This window comes from Macrobrachium rosenbergii, chromosome 50 (genome assembly GCF_040412425.1).
Source record: "Macrobrachium rosenbergii isolate ZJJX-2024 chromosome 50, ASM4041242v1, whole genome shotgun sequence".
NCBI classification, from domain to species: Eukaryota; Metazoa; Arthropoda; class Malacostraca; order Decapoda; family Palaemonidae; genus Macrobrachium; species Macrobrachium rosenbergii.
The window spans coordinates 24,768,196-24,787,447 of record NC_089790.1 but is presented as its reverse complement, the minus strand read 5'-3'; the positions used below and the strand labels follow the sequence as shown (position 1 = coordinate 24,787,447).

The 19,252-nt window shown below is 35.0% G+C and overlaps 1 protein-coding gene across 2 annotated transcripts in view; it reads left to right on the top strand.

Moving 5' to 3' along the window:
• LOC136832763 (uncharacterized) overlaps positions 1 to 19,252 on the top strand; it is a 689,728-nt gene that overhangs the window by 68,964 nt on the left and 601,512 nt on the right. The window lies entirely within an intron of this gene.

Genomic DNA, 19,252 nt, shown 5'->3' with positions numbered 1-19,252 from the left:
TATATATATATATATATATATATATATATATATATATATAATGTGTGCGTGTTTTACTGGAAGGGTCAGAGTAAATATGCCCTCAGCAAAGATGCAAATTGCAACAATTTCATTAACACACCTGGATATTTAAGGCAATACTTCCTCCGGCACCCTGGAGACCAGTATTGTAGTAAAGGAAAGACAAATGACCTAAAACGGGTTCACTGTTATAAATATATGAGGTCTATCGTATAATACCTAACTTCCCCGCAGCATTTTCTGACATTTTCATTAGGTGTTTCTCAAAAGTAAGATGCTAGTCAAAAGTTATACCAAGTATAGGTGAAACTTCAGGCTCACTCACCAGAGTCCCATCCACTTGAAGGTTGGCTGTTTGCTTCCAGCTGTTTGTCAGTTGCTTCTCTGCTTGCAGCGGCTCTGTTGTGGGATCTGTTGCAGTAACAAAATAGTTAATCCAAATCCGCAATCCTGCTGTGCCCAAGGCTCAAGGTTGTTCAGATGCTATTTCCATAGCAAGCCATCTCTTTTAGAGTAGGGTGTGGGAATGTAGTTCTGATGAAAACTATTTATGAATTATCTTCGTAGTTGTTATCTTCCTCTTGGTCGTCCAGTCACAGAAATTGCATTTTTTTTTTTTGGCGTACAAACTTCAACCTCTAAAGGTGCTGGTCTGTGATTTCACTAGGTTAGGTTAATTCCATGTTGCCAACAAAAGGCTTAGGAACATATTGTTTTTAAGCTTCACATAATGATCATAGTATTATCAAAACGGTTTAGTATGTGGTTGATTCATACGAGGGCTCATATTGAATAGATCATACACTGATCATGAGACTATCTAGATTGGATCCGGTTAAGAAATCTCAGACAGAAGGAAGATTAGGAAAATATTAATGTCAGTGGTGTTATTTTTGCCCTGAATTATTCTTATTTGGATCAGTATTATAGCAGTTAACCTTCAGAAATGAGTCTCTGATGTAACAAAATGGATGCCTAGTTGAATAAATTGTACTAGGGTGATTAGAGTGGGTGTGCTGTCATCACAGGACTTAATTTACTTGGAATAACGCGTAGATCAACATAATGTTAACAAAACTTTATTGTACACACATATAGCCTATATGTACATAATTAACTTTATTGTACACACATATATATGTACATAATTATACAATTATATATACTGTATATGTATATACAGTATATACATATATATAAGTATATGCAAATGTATTGTCGATTGATGTAATTCAGGTTGAATTACGTTAACGGAAGTGAAAATTTAATGTGAATTTTTCGTTCTCTATCTGGCAAAATGTAAAACAATCTTCGAAATAAACTTATACCTTTTAGTTACTTCTTATTTCATAAGGCATTTTTTTGCCAGCTTTTTCACCCGGAACCTTTTAGTTTGATTGTGTCGTTGATTTCTTTAAGGCGGACTTAGGAGGTCTTTAGACTTACATTTACTTCATAAATGTTGTGCAGTCTCATCAAGATCAAATTTCATAATTGGATTTTCTGCTGCTCCGAGAGAGGTCAGGGTGGTACCTAAGTCATATTGCATTTCGCGTCTTGTAACCTATATGCATAGGTTGTCTTTGATTATTTTCTGGGGGTGGGGGTAAGATTTTGTCATTTTCTGTTGATGTATTTTTATATTCATATGTTTATTGTTTTATTGGCAGTCTTTTCTCTACACTGACGCGGTTGTGTATAGGTGTGGCTGCTCAGATAAATCTCTGTCATACACGTAAAAGTTATGAAAATCCATTTTCGAAGTTGAAGATATCGCTCTTAGTAGGAGGCAGGGTAAATGATTATTCCGGAAACAGAGGTTCATAGTTTACACAACTGGCCGTCTCCCTTGTTAGCGACTTCCTCTCAATATCTGTGGGAAAGCGGAGTCTGGTGTCAACAACTAGGACGAGGAAGTTCTGGTGGGTTCACTGAAAAAACAACAATTTAACGTCTACAGAACAAGCTGAGGACAACGGTTGTAGGGGAAGTTTAAGAATACAAGTTGGAACTAAGAGAATAAAGGCCTTCATTCAAATATGCCAATAGCTGTGGAATAATTTTCGCATTGTACAAAAAAATAGAACATATAACTATAGATATTGCCTGTATGCACTGAGTAATGATGCGAAGGAAAAGTACACCTATAGTCAAACAGGCAGCCATAGTCGGGAAATAACTGATTTCTGCATTCTCTTCATTCTTCAGAAATATGCTAGCTAAGATGGAAGAGTAGTAAATAAAGATGCATGAAGAAAGTTTTCATTGTACGGCAATAATTGTGCCAAACTAAGTTTCGTCTCCCTCATTTGTACTTTTGTCAGCGTTTAACTGTGAATAACCCGGAAACAAACTTGATTTCAGTTTGATTAATGTCAAAGATAGCCTTGTTTATTGGGCAGGCGTAATTTTTTAAACTTAAAATTACGCATGTAACAGTTTCTAAAACTTACTTGTCCATATGTTGAGCAGAGGACTCACAAAGAAAGAGGAATTGTTGTCGGGTGGACAATGTTTTTGAACTGTGTGTGCAAGTGATGGAAGGGCGCAAAGAGCTTAGGCTCCATTATGGTGAGAGATGTGCCATTATTCTGTCTGACGTCACTCAACCCATTTTGAGGCCCGGAGGACTGAACAAGAAATAGGCTTCCCACGGTAAACCTTGTGTGCATAAAATTGATTTATCTTTCCACGTTTTTAAGAAGACTCCTTTCTGTGTTCGTGGTGTGTTTTAGTTATTTGTCACGGAAACATTACTTTTGATTTCATACTTCGTAAGAATTACTGCTCTGCACAGGTGCCTGAGCTTAAGAAAAAAAAGAGTTCGTCATGCACACAGCATCTTTATCTTCCTTTACTTTCAAATACTTTCGAATTCCCTTCCGTGATTTAAATCCCTTCAAAACCTCGTATTTGACAAGCTGTTCGTTCCCAAAAGGAATTTTATTTTGGTTAAAAGAAATGAGGAAGAGTCTGGGCGTCCCCCTTGCTTTCCCTTCAGTACGAACACAGATTTTCTTATATAGGACATATGGCATAAGATAACTTCGTTTTTCGGCGCCTTTAACGTTATTTCTGGAGTAATATGTTGTTTTTATATTACCGTTTCAATTTCTTTACGTTTTCGTTATTTGAAATCGTTGCAAGAGAGAAGTTGGTGAAATTTTAAGAAGAAATTTCTATGACTGATAGGTAGGTTTTGAAGCTTAAGTAACTTTTTTTGTTGTTGATATAACCTAGTTTTATATTTCTCATACACCCGCATTTTTTGGATGGAGAAATGATTGAACAATTTGTATTTACCTAGGTAAATTTTAACAAGATTAATACTTGTCTTGAAGAGCTTGGAATGTCCCTGTTTCTATTAAGCGCGTTATATTAGCATTACATTATTTAGCGTGCCTTTATAAAATTTTTACTAGCTGTAGATGTTCTCCATGTACGGAGAGGACTGTTAATAGTTTTTTCATTTAACTAGTCCTGCGCATCTTGCAATAGTTGTGCTACTCTGTTCCATTTACTTTGTAACGACATGTAGAGAGAGAGATAGAGAGAGAGAGGGATGCTTGGAAACGTAAGCACTCTTGTTCTTTTTTTTTTAAATAAAAAAGTGATAATGTATCAAGGTAATTCATTGGACGCAAGAAATTTGTTTTTGTGATTTTTCTGATTCTCTATCGTTATTCATTTGATAAATTCATTTTAACTGGGATCTGTAATTTTAAGGTTTTCAGCTTGCACGAATGTATAAACTATAACCTCCCTCTGGGGAATTCTTCACTTATTGACAATATGAATAGAAAATGTAACGTTATTGTTTGGAACCTCTTAAGATCAAGTTCATATCTGGTGTATTTATATATATACACTATATATATATATATATATATATATATATATATATATATATATATATATATTATATATTGTAATTATATATACAGTATATATATAAAATATACATATATGTACATATATATAAATTCAAAGATGGACTTACATGATTCCGAACAAAAATTACACACACACACACACACACACACACACACACACACACACACACACACACACACACATATATATATATATATATATATATATATATATATATATATATATGTGTGTGTGTGTGTGTGTGTGTGTGTGTGTGTGGGTAATTTTGTTTGGAATCATGCAAGTCGATCTTTGTCTTTATATGTATATTTCATATATATACTATATATATATATATATATATATATATATATATGTATATATATCGAAACGATTCAGTACTTGGGAGATTCGTCCGACAGTACGGATGAACGACTTTCGAGGACGGTCACCAATCGGCTCCCTCCCAGAAAGTCATCGATCTGCATTGTCGAGCGTTCGAATCTCCAAAGTACGGAATCATTTAGCAATTATAAATCTCATTCGGTGATATCCCCGAAATACAGCAAGTTGGATATTAAATGACGGATGTAGCATAATGTTGGTATTTGTGTATATATGTATATATATATATATATATATATATATATATATATATATATATATATATATATATATATATATATATATACGTGTGTGTGTGTGTCTGTATATAATATACTTATATATATATATATATATATATATATATATATATATATATATATATATATATATATATATATATATATATATATATATATATTTTTTTTTGTGCATGCATGCACATTGGTGTTAGTTTAGCTGTCGTACCTGAGTGCAAATGATTCAATACCTGACCAGAATGATGTTTTATTAAAGTCTTGTCACCACGACTAAGCCTACTCGACTGCGAGTGTGGAGAATATCTTCGTACCTTGATCTCGAGTTGTACATCGAAAGGACGTCATAAGATCATTTCCACGGATGCTTTTTCTGAATAATTTCCTTCTACTCTGTGTGGTTGTTGGACAAATGTGAATTATTTTTTTAGAAATTACGATAATTTGAGACTTACACGTTGTTTTTCCTCTTTCCTTCTTTGTTAAGTCCTTTTTCATGCAGGTGACATCGAAACTGTATACGAAATGTGAATCTTGTGCGGAAATGAAACAATGGAATAACATTCTATTTCATTCTATTAGCACAGAATGAAATAGGAGAGACTTGAAGCAGTGATTTATTCACTCTTGAAATTGCCTGTATCTCTCGCAACACCTAATACCTTCCTGTTTCTCATGTCAAGAATTTCTTCAAGTAGCTGGCCCTGGGGCGAGAGGGAGAGGGCGGTGTTGTAGCGTGAAAGGGAAAGAAAGAAAGAAAGGAAAAAAGCTCGTGTTGAATGGAATCAGATTTACCCAATTTGTAGGGCTGAGCTCGACGCCCCCTCTCACCCCCGTCCTTCCCGCCAACACCCGGGGACATGTGCGTGCATTTGTGCGGTTGCTGGGATCGCGTCGCGCTGCAATTGAAAACTGATTGTGTACGTTGAATAAAGCCTAATGCATATCAACGTTTTTTTCCCTGTAGTCTAGCCTTTGGGTATTTACGTGGTAAAGAGATTACGCGCTGATGTCAGAAACGGAATAAGATCATAGAACTGCACGAGGAAAAGAACAGTCAGGCATGAGTTGAATACTTCGTCATATATGTGAGATGTAGGAATGAGTATTTAGATTCTCCTTGTGATGTGTGTATGACTGGGGCGACTTTTTTTTTCTCCCGATTCCTAAAACGGATTTTCTGTTTTATTTTGTGACAAACTCCGGAGTTTATGGACTGGACTGTTTTGATTGATTGGGGACCGGAATCGGAAGAAAATAGCTTTAATTAATTAAAATGGATTTTTACACTGGAGTTAATCGGGTTTTGATGAAGCTTTTCGTTGACCCCGAAAGGGCAGTACGTAACATGATGTTTAGTTCTGTTCTTCATAGCCCTTAATTATTTTTCCTAGCTGGTTTTACATTCATTTTTAGGGGTTTAACGAGTAAGCGCTCAAGATTTCATCTATTGGCCATCGAACATACGTGTCCTAAAGTTTTTTGTCGTTTAGCTGTTTATCATAAAATACATTTATTTCTTCTCTTTTTGTCATTTGGTGTGCCGGAATGTATGCTTATGTTGTTCTTATGTTGTTCTTTATGCGAGACTTAATATATTTTCCACGTTCTATTTCTTCTCCAAAGATGTGTAAATGTTCTCTTCAGTTTTGTCCCTTTTTCATGTGCAGTTACGCTTTTCCTTTTTCGTTTAAGCATTTACATTTTCTATTGAGAGTATATATATATATATATATATATATATATATATATATATATATATATATATATATATATACTTATATACATAATTATATATATTTATATAATTTTATATATATATTTATATATATATATATATATATATATATATATATATATATATATTGAACGTTGTTGCAATTACTGCTTTCATCTTTAGATTCTCTCATTACCGGAGTGCAGCCTCTATTTACAACACTTATAACGAATTGTACTTCTTTTGATCGGGTACATTATTTTTGCAATGATGCCTTTCAGCGGCTAGTGAAATGACGTACCTTGCCAGCGTCAGGTTTTCATTCACAATTTGGTAAACAATTTCTCACTACTAAAATATAATCAGCATTTTTTAAAATGCTTTAAAACAAATATGGAAGTCAGTTTTGTTTTAATAGAGGTATATCTATAGCAGTTACTATTTACTTATCTTTGTCAAAGATAAGTAAATAGTTAGTGTGAATTTGTTTTTATTTCTTATTAATTCAAATTTATAATTATATCTTTTATTTATAAAAGTCTAGGATGTTTTTTCCCATGGTGACTTTTTACATAAAATATGCAAATTAATTTTCGTTGGTATTGTAAAACATTTCTTTGGTGTCTGTTTTCTCGCTTTTGAGCCATTCTTACAGGCACGGTACTTTTGATTTTCAAATACTCTTTCCAATTCACGTAAACAATTTCTTAAATAAGATTTTTATGTCTTGGGGCCATGACAATTCGTAGAAGTATAGAAGTAGACTCGAAGGGTGCTTGAAGTCTCTCTTCCCTGAATTCTACCTTTTCACCTATTTTCACGCGGCCTTTAGTAAAATTATGGGATGTTTACCTGTTTTCTTCTTTCCACTGTTGCCTTGTTGTTGTGTAACAAGCGTAAAAAAATTATTTTAATAATAATAATAATAATAATAATGAAAATAATATGATTATTATTGTTATTATTTTTATTTATTTATTATTATTATTATTATTATTATTATTATTATTATTATTATTATTATTACAACAACAACAACAACAACAATAATAATAATATTGATAATAATAATAATAATAATAATAATAATAATAATAATAATAATAATAATAATAAAACATCAAAAGGGAACTAATACTTCGGAATTAGGCCAATACTACGGGCCAGGCTCAGTGGTGGAAACAATCAATACGAGGGTTGTGTCAGTAGTAAAATCCAGTGGAGGGAATTGTAGGCGGGAAAAGTAGGACTTAGAAAACATGAAAAAAAAAAAGTAAATTGTTAATGAGGCACGACATCCAGAGCAAGTGGGGCAAAGCTCTTCTTATGAAGAGGAAAAAGTGAGAGAGGAATGCAAAATGTGGAGAATGCGTAAAAAAAAACAAAACCTGGCAGTACCTTAATTAAGTACAGTGAAGATGAGAGGTTGTTTACAACTTAGAATGAAAAAATCATCTCTGTCCACGGAGAACGACTCTCCGAGCGGCCAATGAAGAATTAGAGGAATTTATTTCTGGTGATAGAAATTCATTTCTCGTCATAATGTCGTTCGGATTCCACAAAAAGCTGTAGGTCCCGTTGCTAGGTAACCAGTTGGTTCTTAGCCTCGTAAAATAAATCTAATCCTTCGGGCCAGCCCTAGGAGAGCTGTTAACCAGCTCAGTGGTCTGGTTAAACTAAGGTATAATTAACTTAACTATAAGGAAATTGCAGGATTGAACATTAGATGGAAAGTAAAAATTTGGTATTTGAATAAATGAAAAGTTGGACCAAATAATGGTTTACTTATGTGTCTGTGGTGAATTACCTTCTCTGATATCTGTTTCTGCATTAAATCTGATTAACTGGACAACTGTGGGAGGGGGTGTGGATACTTTGCCACGCTTAAATAGCTTCGGAAAGAATTTCGGAAAATGAAAAGCCCGTACGACGGAAATAGATCGGCGAAAATTTTGGGGGGAAATCGGGGAATTAAAGAGGAAACATTTGACTTAACCGAATACACTTAGCGTTGCTTCCTGTGATATGGCTGGTTCCATCCAGAAAAACTCTTTGGCAAATGACGAAAGCTCAGTCCTGGAGATTAGAGGGCTTTACTTAATGCCTACGCTGATTCATGCAGAAGAATGGGGGAAAAATCTTTCTACACGAGATGTTCTCTCTCTCTCTCTCTCTCACACACACATACGCATATGTATATATATATATATATATATATATATATATATATATATATATATATATATATATATATATATATATATATATATATAATGTTTGTGTGTGTGAATAACATTCGCATGGAAATATTTAGATAACCTTTTTTTTTGAAAGTTAAAGTTACTTCTTGTATTGAGTACTACTGCTGTTTGGTTAATTTTGTACTCTTGATGACAGGAAAAAATGTATACCTATAAATTTCGATGTGAATGTTATTTACACACGCATATATATATATATATATATATATATATATATATATATATATATATATATATATATATATATATATATATATATATATAGTTTGTGCGTGCTTGCGCGTTTGTGTGAATATCAATCACATTGAAATTTATAAGTATACATGTTTTTCCTGTCATCAGGAGTATGAAAACGACCAAACATTTGTAGTACTCAATGGAAGACGTAACTTTAAAACCTATTCATCCGAAGAGGACGCATGTCAGTCAGCCTGGCATTTGATTTAAAGAAGCATCTGACCTTTGAATCGCATTTCAACAATAATTAGTCATTAGTGAGGTATTATTATAATAATGAGCATTATATGTATAGAAGTAACTGAATGCAGGGTCTCTCTTAGTAGGAAAAGTGATGCTACAGCTTGCCACGTGAAGAGTATGTATAAATATGTATTCCTCTGTTTTTGTCTTGTAATAGGTATTTTAACTTCCTGTGTTTAAATCACTAGGAGAGTATTCTTTGAATAATTTAAAGAATTTTTTTTCTTTGTAATTGTATTATCAAGATTACATCTTTCGTTACTGAAAGAGGGGAATTTTCATAGGTGAATTATTAACTTGGCCTGGTAAACAGGTAATTGTAATTCCTGTAAATACAAGAAATGAATCAAATTACGATATTGCTTCCCTTAAGCCGATATCAACATGTCGAATCATCTAAGTAACCTTGTTGTTGCAGTAGAATTGACTATTGTGAAGGAATATACAAAAACCGACAGTTGTGCGTTGTATATACGGATAAAAATAGTATAAATATGGATTCATAAACGCAAGGCATGAAAAGGAGGAAGTAAAATGACGTTTACCAGTTTCGGTAATAGAGCAGAGATCACCCTGGCAAATAGTAATAGCTTTTTTTCTTTTACAAGACGTCAGTGGGGATAGGTTGGAATTGCTATTGTAGCACTCGTGACTAGAGGCATTATCAACGTGACATGTCTCAGGGATTTGCCCTTCTCTCAGTTATGTTGTGCTTAAGTGATCGGGTTTGTGTGTGTCAATATTATGACTGTTGGGTTATCCTGGCGCTGTTGCCATAGGTTCTGTGTTGTTGCTTCCTATAGTCGTGGGGTTGAGTTTGGACTGGCAGTACGCTGCCACCTTTTCCATCCCTTATTTATAAATTCATCCTTTGTTTTTGTCTTAATGTATTTATTTGTGCATTCTTTTTTTTATTTGTTGTAAATTATGGATATTTAGTTGTTGTTATTGTTAATTTCTATGATTATCTCTCTCATATATATATATATATATATATATATATATATATATATATATATATATATATATATAGAGCCTCGATGGCTCAGTCGGTTACAGCAGCAGCTTCGGACTTCGTAGAGGTCTGTGGCGCGGGTTCAATCCCGCAAGCCGGCTGATCAGAGAGGCAGACACTTTGCTATCCGTGTAGACATCCCGGGATTATATATGTAATCAACGGATAGGTTTGCTTAAAAAAAAAAAAAAAAGCAAATGGATGTTACAGACTAAATACACACACAAAACAAAGCCACTACAACACCTTCTAAAAACATAACAAACATCTCACACGTCTCGAACTCTCGCCATACCCGCGCAATAACTTCTCGCTGCTGGGAAGAAAGGGCGTTGGGTCTGGTATGATACATGAAACATACGTACCGGGGTCTAAGCGATGTCAGGCAGGGCAGCCGATCGAGACCACAGGTCTACCCCAAAGCCAAATCAAAAAGTCCTTCAAAAGAAGGCATCGTGCTTACCCCATACAAAAATGGGAATAAAAGCACGTTAAAAGAAAAAGAAGAAGAAGATATATATATATATATACATATATATAATTTATAGTGTATATATATACATATATATAAACACGAGCTTGATGGCGCTCGCTACGCAGCGCTGGAACCCGTGCTGCCCATCACGCCTCCCCTGCACTACCAATCCCCTACCTATCCCGCCTCCAGCCGGGGCGGGGAAACTGATTTGCAGGAGGAGGGTGGATGTGTCATGTCTCCCCCACCCGCCTAATCCCATTCCTACCTTGCCCCGACCCGGGGCGGGTAAACAAGAAGGTTCCACTCAGATTTTATTAATATATACATATATATATAATCATATATGTATATATATATATATATATATATATATATATATATAATATATATATATATTTATTTATTTATTTATTTATTCCCCACCCGGATTGTGATTTTTTTCAACAGTGGTAATCATGATTTAAACCATCACTGAGAGACATCTTGTCATGTTATATTTGAACAGGGAACTCCCATTATCCCCTTAATGACCGGTACCCCAGGAACTCGTTTTGTACAGTAGCTTCCACACTATATGAATGTGTAACTCTACTCGGAAGTCTTATGTTCTTTTACTGTAAAACGATAGAATGATGTTCCTGGCAATTTCATTGATGGTGATGTTCATCAGTTTGGAAGGAGCTTTAGTGTTGTTGCAAAGCACCATGCAACATTGCCCAAGTTTTTCCGACGTTCAGTGCTGTATTTTTATATTTGTTTCTTATCTTTTACTATTGGTTTATTTTTATTGATTTTTTACTGGTTTTATATTTTTCTTTCACGTATCTTCTTTCCAGTCTGGGGGTGTTTTCTTTATATGTCATAATGTTTATTGTGGAGTAAAGCAAAGCAGATTCTTTCACATTCCACAATAATGATGATAACACAGATAAATGAGTTTGGGATTCCAATAATAATAATACTTCTTATTCATAAAATCCATTGCTACAGTTCGTACATTCACACTACTAAATACAGTTTCATATATATTGGACAATTATTGGTGTAGCTCCTATATTATACCAATCTACATTTATTTCTTACCGATAAATTTGTCTGCAATTGTTTGGTACATAAATTATCATTATCTCTTTTCTGACCACCCATACTTTTACACTGTTACATTCATCACAATCCCTCATCATCCAAATTTATACGAATGTGTCCATTCATGTAATGGCGCGGCTTTATTCATGATTAACCAACGAAAATTCATTTATCAGGGCTACTATGTCCGTTCATAATTGTATCCACAACGTTTTTTGTTTAATATTTTCACTACGTATGATAGACACGATCTGCTAATAAGGACAGAGAATATATTTCAAGCTCCGGCTGATTTTGTAATCGCTTTGACCACACCCGCAGGGAAATGGAAGTAAGAGTCAACAAGGCTCAAAATGCATTTTAAACGTAATATGATCGAGCGTGCTTCCGGTATGATGCATGATGTAACCGCTGAGTTGGAGATGTTTTGCTTCCATCGCGATGCGAAGCTGACGAGGAATGCTAGAAGTTGGAAAGGGAGAATCCTAAGAAAGGCTGTCTCTGAATAATGCGTTTTGGAAGCTGTTTCGTTTTGCTACAGGTGAAAAATCTTCGTAGCCCGTCTGCTGTAGCATTGCGTGACTCGGCAGGGGAACCCCAGTAGTGGGGTAGTGACGTCGGTGCACCTCATGCGATACACTGTAGGCATTACTTGAGGTTCTTTGCAGCGTCCCTTCGGCCCTAGCTGCAACCCTTTTCATTTCTCTTACTGTACCTCCGTTCATATTCTCTTTTTTCCATCTTCCTTTCCACCCTGTCCCAACAATTCATTCATAGTGCAGCTGCGAGGTTTTCCTTCTGTTACACCTTTCAAACCCTATTTCTGTCCATTTCCGTTTCAGCGCTGAGTGACCTCATAGGTACCAGCGCTTGGCCCTTAGGCCTAAATTCTATGTTCTATTATCTTCTCAGCAGGGAAAGTATGCCTTTGATACCCGCTGTCTTCAGGTTGGGTCAAATTTAATGAATAACATAACAGATCACCTTAATGACCTTATATCATTACCATTTTTCTCTTCTCTTCTAATGTAAGATTCTCTGTTTGTCGTTGTTCAAAGTATTTAGGAAAGTGATAAATGATGGCTGATGTTTTACATTAATTTTGTAAAGTGTAAAAAGTCATGGAAATGAAACCCATCCCCTTGTGTTCTTTTAAGACATTTTTCTTTGGTAGTCAGTAAGCGGTCTCTCGCCCAGTCAGCTGATTGCTCAAGCCTTGTTCATTGTAAATGTTTATCGTTAAAATGAAATGGCCAAGAATTGGTATTTTAAAGCCATTTCTTGTTGGGAAATTGATTTGTGAGTTTCCATCAGAACAAGTAACCCAAATCGTCGTCCTCTTAACAGTACACTAGACCGTGGTTGCTTCATGGAACCCTTTTCTAGTTGTTAGTATATTTCCTACTTTAACAATTTTTTCCTTTCAAAAGCCTATCAGTAATGACAGTGATATATCCATTTTTGGTTCATTTTTGTATGCTGATATAATAATTTTGATAGCAGATGTACAAATATGATTGCAAGTAACAAGAAAAGATTGATAACATTATTTTTGTTTATTTTATTTTCATAACCAAGAACAAAATACTACTCGTGCCATTTACACTAGCCTACTGTCTTATACTATAACTTGTATTTTTGTATGTAACCAGATGTAGGAATTCACGTTCATGAAAGGAAAAATATTTTCCTCATAATCGCCTTAGTGTTGCGGAGAGAAAGAATATATTATGATAATAGGATTGGAATATGAAATTTCAGGACAGCTCCGAAGAACATTGGCTCTGAGGTCAACCTGGTCTTACCATTGTCACTAAAGATGATAATTTGATTTCACAGTACTTTTCATTGATATATATATATATATATATATATATATATATATATATATATATATATATATATATATATATATATATATATACAGTATACATACATACACACACACACATATATATATACATATATATCTATGAAAAGTACTGTGAAATCGTATTTTCATCTTTAGTGAAAATGGTAAGACCAGGTTGACCTCAGAGCCAATGTTCTTCGGAGGTGTCCTGAAATTTCACATTCCAATCCTATTATCATAATATATTCTTTCTCTCTGCAACACTAAGGCGATATAGTCCACCTCAAAGTAAGGACAACATAAAATAAAAGATATGAAGAATTTCACCAAAAAATTTTGTCCTTCAACGGACCTTTCCAAAAACCGATTTATTGTTAGGGTAAGGTGTAACGATAAATCGCATTTGAAGAGGTCCTTTGGAGTGCAAAACTGCTGTCGGAATTCTTGACTTGATTTTAAATTTTATTTTGGCTTGTTTGACGCCGAGGTGAAGTGCATTGACATGTGCTTCACGGAGCCACTTAGTTCCAATCCGTGTCATTAACAGTAAAATGATTGATTATAGCTACTAAAACTGGCGTTACAATACCTAGGTTATTGACGCCATAATAAATTTAAAAAAGGAAGCTAAAAAAATAAATGAATAAATAACTGTAAAAGTAGCTTCATATGGCAAGATTCTAAACATAAATATATATATTTTATATATATTACACACACACACACACACACACATATATATTAGATGTGTGTTTGCGTACTGTATAATCATATCTAATCACATATACTATCTTTACAAACCCACATTGCATATGTGTACAATTTGAAATTTATTGAGGAGGCCCGCCACCTTAACAAAGATGCACAACTGCTGCAAATTACAATCCATTTTTCCCACTGAAGTCTTCCCCATGCTCTAGTGACTCCTCGGACCTTGTTGTAACCCTCTAACGGTCACCCAGGCACCTAACGTCTGTAGAGATTTTCAGTAACATTTGTTGTTATGAATTTGCGTATATATTTTGCAAGTACTTTCCAGTTTTGTGTATCAGAGGTCGGATGTGTCAAAACCGTGTGGCAGATCTCGCTGCTTAATTACTAATTTTGTTTAAATTGCCGGTTGATTATTTTTACTGATATATATGAAAAGTAAACAGTCCAAACGTGCTTTATGCTTGAGCCGATGGCACGCTCAGCAACATTATTATGTATCCTTTCATATTTATATTCTTATACTCCTAATTGTTATTGTGAAAAAGAAAGATTTCAAGATTAGAAGCTTGTTTACACACAAACAGTTGCGTGTGGATATTATGACTTCATTAACTACACCGTCCTTCTAAAAGCCTTGTATGCTCCATTTCCTTTATTGAAGACTGAGTATCTATCACTTAGCTATCCACGGTGAGCAAAGAAATTTAGTTGTGGAATCTGAGGTAAGCCCTGGTATTTTTCATGTTTATTTATTTGCTTTTGGAAGTGTTTTCATCGCTCTTGTTAATATGATATTTCTTACTTCAACATTTTGAATGTTCATTTCTTGGAGAAATGCCAATTCAGACCGCTAAGATTCCTTACAGAAAATAAGACGGGTTACATATGTTATTTGCCGACCTTGGTTACTCAAGCATGTAGTTCTTAATCGACCGAATTTGGAATATTCCTTATTTCCAAAATTAAGGATGCTTCTTCCATTGTTCATCTTTTGGCTAAATGTATGTAAGGACAAGCCAAATCTGTTTTCCCTCCAGTACCTCTTTATTAAATTTTTTTCTTTCTGCAGGAAAGTTTTATCGTATCTTTTCTTAGGCACTATTTCTATTACTCTTCATTTCTTTCGGCCTCAAAACACCCGCCGAACCTCCACTCCGTACGTTTACTCTGTGGAAATTAACTATTCTGAGGTTGTTGGGTTCGTTGACTGAGCAGCAGAGACCTACCTGACTTTCGCTACTTAACCACCCACTATTTTTTTTTTTATCATCAGTCTTGTTCTTGTTTTAAGAGGTATAGTCAAGCAAAGAGCAACAGGTCACCCTTACCATTGGGTGTTATTACATTTTTTGTTTTCTTTAAATTATCGTCATTGGATAAAACAATTCCACAGTTATGTAAATGTACAAATACACTTAAAAAGTTCAACTTCAAAGAGGGTTTTCCAGAACTAAGTACGATTTCACTTTTCATCGTCCGAAAAGGAGAATTTTGCATATTCTTGAAAGCTGCCTTTGTAGTATAACATTCTGAAAAATTTGTTTAGTTACATAGCTGGATTAGTTAGTGTTTAATTATTATTACTAGCTGACCCGGCGCTGCCCAGGAAAACTTTGAATGACAACCGATAAACTCTCTCTCTCTCTCTCTCTCTCTCTCTCTCTCTCTCTCTCTCTCTCTCTCTCTCTCTCATTGTCTCCTGTTCCTGTTAAGATAATTTTCATCTCAGCGACCTCGAAAACTGTGGATTAGACACTAATATCTGTCATTTTTGAGATTTTATTTTTCACCCCTTCTCATCCTCTTCCTATTGGGGCTGAACTTGGCCTCAAAGGGCATCGGGAGTGTCACCATTCATCTCGGCGACCTTGAAAACTATGGATTAGGCACTAATATGTGTCGTTTTCGGGTATTCTTTTCCAGATAGTAAGTCATATGTATACCAAAATGAGGTATGGTGAACCCGCAGAGTTTATTTAGTTACTAAGTCTACGGGGAGAACCAGCCCCTTTTCAGGGAAACTCTTCCCACCCCTACCTGCTTTGGTGCCCTTTGGTGCTAGTGATGTCCTACCCCCACAGTATTCTTTTCTAGATAGTACGTCATATGTATACCAAGTTTGGTTGAAATTGCTCAATGCGTTTCAGAGCTATCCTGTAACACACACATATACATAAATTTTTATATTATTATTATTATTATTATTATTATTATTATTATTATTATTATTATTAGTTGTTCGTTTCTCTTCACTCCCCTTTGGCTTTTCTGAGCTGATGGAAATGATGTCTCATCAAAAAGAAACTAGTTAAAACAGGGATTTATTTCAGAGGAAAAAAAGTTTAAATGAGAATACCTTCGTAACTTAGAAGGGACCTGACAACATAGGTTTTACACGGAATAAGAAGGCAACTAATGAACTTTCTTACACCGTGGAATTTTAACTAAAAACGGGATAAAAAAAAAAAGATGATAAGCAATCAAGGCTTTAATTTTTTCGGGTAAGGCAGACCAGGCAACCAAAAACGATTCTTCCTTAGAAAATGAGTAGGTCATAGTTTTGTTCTCATTCAAGAGGAGGCTTAGAGAGAAGGCATATTTTCCTACTTAAAAATGTGGATATGACACAATCGCTTTAATATTTGTAATTTAACCTTTTCGGACACGACGTGTTGACAGATTTCGTGCTTCAGTATGCATTTATCTTCATTCAGCGAGGGACATGCCTTCGCTTTTATTTAAATTGTACAGCAAGAGGTATTAGTATGTCTATATTCAGTTAGCAAAAGGGCCAAGTTAGGAAATGTATCCATCCTATCTCAGCAAGGGGTTAAATAATGCTTTGTTTACGCTAAGCTGGGATTAGTCTTTGACTTGTCATTCCAGGTGGCCTGTGACAAGACCAATTAGTCGCGTAGGACTGCACGAGTATATACTTGTCTCTTTTTCTACAACTATAAAGAGACTTCGTTTGCCACGAGGGAGAAACTACTTACTCGTGTGTCGTTACTGTAACGCAAGATAATAAAACAATTTTAGGTCAGTTATTAAATCAACTCTTTGCCACAGATTCTCTCTTATGTTTACCAAAAACCTAATAACTGGGCTCCCAGAGTTGCTTCTCATGCTTCCACGGACGGAATGATAAGCAACGTATGTAAAGCAAAATTTCATGAAGAGGAATATGATTGCATCCCTTTCGTGCTCTCAGATGGAACAAATTGCGTCTGAGCTGTTGACTGGCTGCTGGTGGAGAGAATTAGTGGTTTCAAAGCCAGTCGAGTTTAGATGGTATACATTTAACGTCACAGGAAAATGTTACGTGAAGAGGTCAATTAAAGCCGTCACTTGAATATTGGGATCATCTTGGATTATGATTGCAATTCTTTTATCTGGTTCTTTTGCGCAGTTTAGTCATGTATTTGGTAGTGAGGGGTTGGGGTAGGATTAACGTTTCTTACTGAAACCATTATATATAGTTTTAGTTCATGAGGCTTTGAAGACACCCATTGATGAAGTTAGGCAACGGTCATGCTGCCTGACCAAGAGACATCTTAAAAAGTTAACGATGGAAGACGAGGAAATTTTGTTGATAGGTGGGATGCCGGCCAAGGAAAAACCCATAAGAATTTGCAATGGACCCTGACCTGGATTCTGATACCGATCCAGGATTTTGTATATTTTCCTTTAACAGGTCACGTCGAAAATTCTTTTCAGAATGTTCTGCCAATTTATACAGAATACATAACTTGATCTTAATAGAAGTCAGTTGCATGTGGACTATGGTCTTTTACGATACAAGATTTTATGTAGAGCCGGGTATGTAATGGATAAGATTATGAGCCCTTAAGTATTGTCTCGGATTAAAGTAGAAGGTCACTGAGTGTTTTTTAACTAAATCATAGAAAACTTAAGGTGCTTTAGTTGTTTTCATAATTTAGTTATGGAAACTGGAAGGTAAGAGTATTCTTCCTGGAATAGGTTCATTGGAAATCAGTAACTGTTTTCGCTACTTGAGACACACACACACACATGTACTGTATTCGGATATATACCTATAGTATACCTAAGGACCAAGATTTTAGGTCTTATCATGTTTGAGAAGAGGACATTTCAAAAATAAGGGTTCCTTGATGCTAATGTAGCATTGCTTTCAGTTCGAAATTCCATAAAGTGATTATTGGGTATGTCAGTGCTGATTACTGAAGTTTTCGTGTCCCTGTGTTGAATCTGAGTTGTTAATTATCCGTAAAATATCAGTGTAATTAGCATTGCAAGTTTTGATTTAAGAATGTGATTGGTGTGTTTCTGGCGTCATTTTTTTCGTGAATATTCTTAGGTTTTGAATGTTGATTTATAAACGTTTGAAAGTTAATAACATTTTAATACCTTATCGAAGTGGATAATTAAACCGTTCTTTATAGTCTTCATCGATTACACGTCACATGATGTAATAAATTATGAAGAAAATGTCATTTATTATAAATGCGACAGAAAAATTAAGGGAATACCTCGAACGAGGGTGATATAAATGAATTATGCAATATTCGGTTATGAAACACGACCGTGAATAGAAAATTAGGCGTGGTAACAAAAGCTGCTGGGTACCTGAATTGTTCATCCCTTGTACATTCTCGGCGTAATTCACCTTTAGCATATTTTTCAGGAACATAATACCTCGGCCCTGATAAGACCTATCGTTGATGGACGAGCCGGTGGGGATGATGGTAAACCTGATTAAAACGAGACGAACAAAAGATATGAAAGACCTTTTTGAAGGGAAGCTAAGAGGTGGTAATTAGATTATCATGTTGCCTGAATAGCACAAAATTGTAACTGACCTTTGATGCCTCTGTGGTTATGCGTATAAATTTTCTTGAATACTTTACCTTAAAAAGGTATATTCCAACCTTACCTTTCACTGGAGCTGCAAGTGATGTTCATGAACTTTCACAGATTGCACTTTAAAGTGAAACAGGCCAAGTAGGCTAATACCTTGATCAAAGGTGCAAGGAAGAGAATGCCTGTGTTTGAAAAAAGAGAAAAATTGACTGAGATAAAGATGGAAGTAACAGATAAGTCAGAATAACATCCCCTCCAGAAGTGTAGCAAAG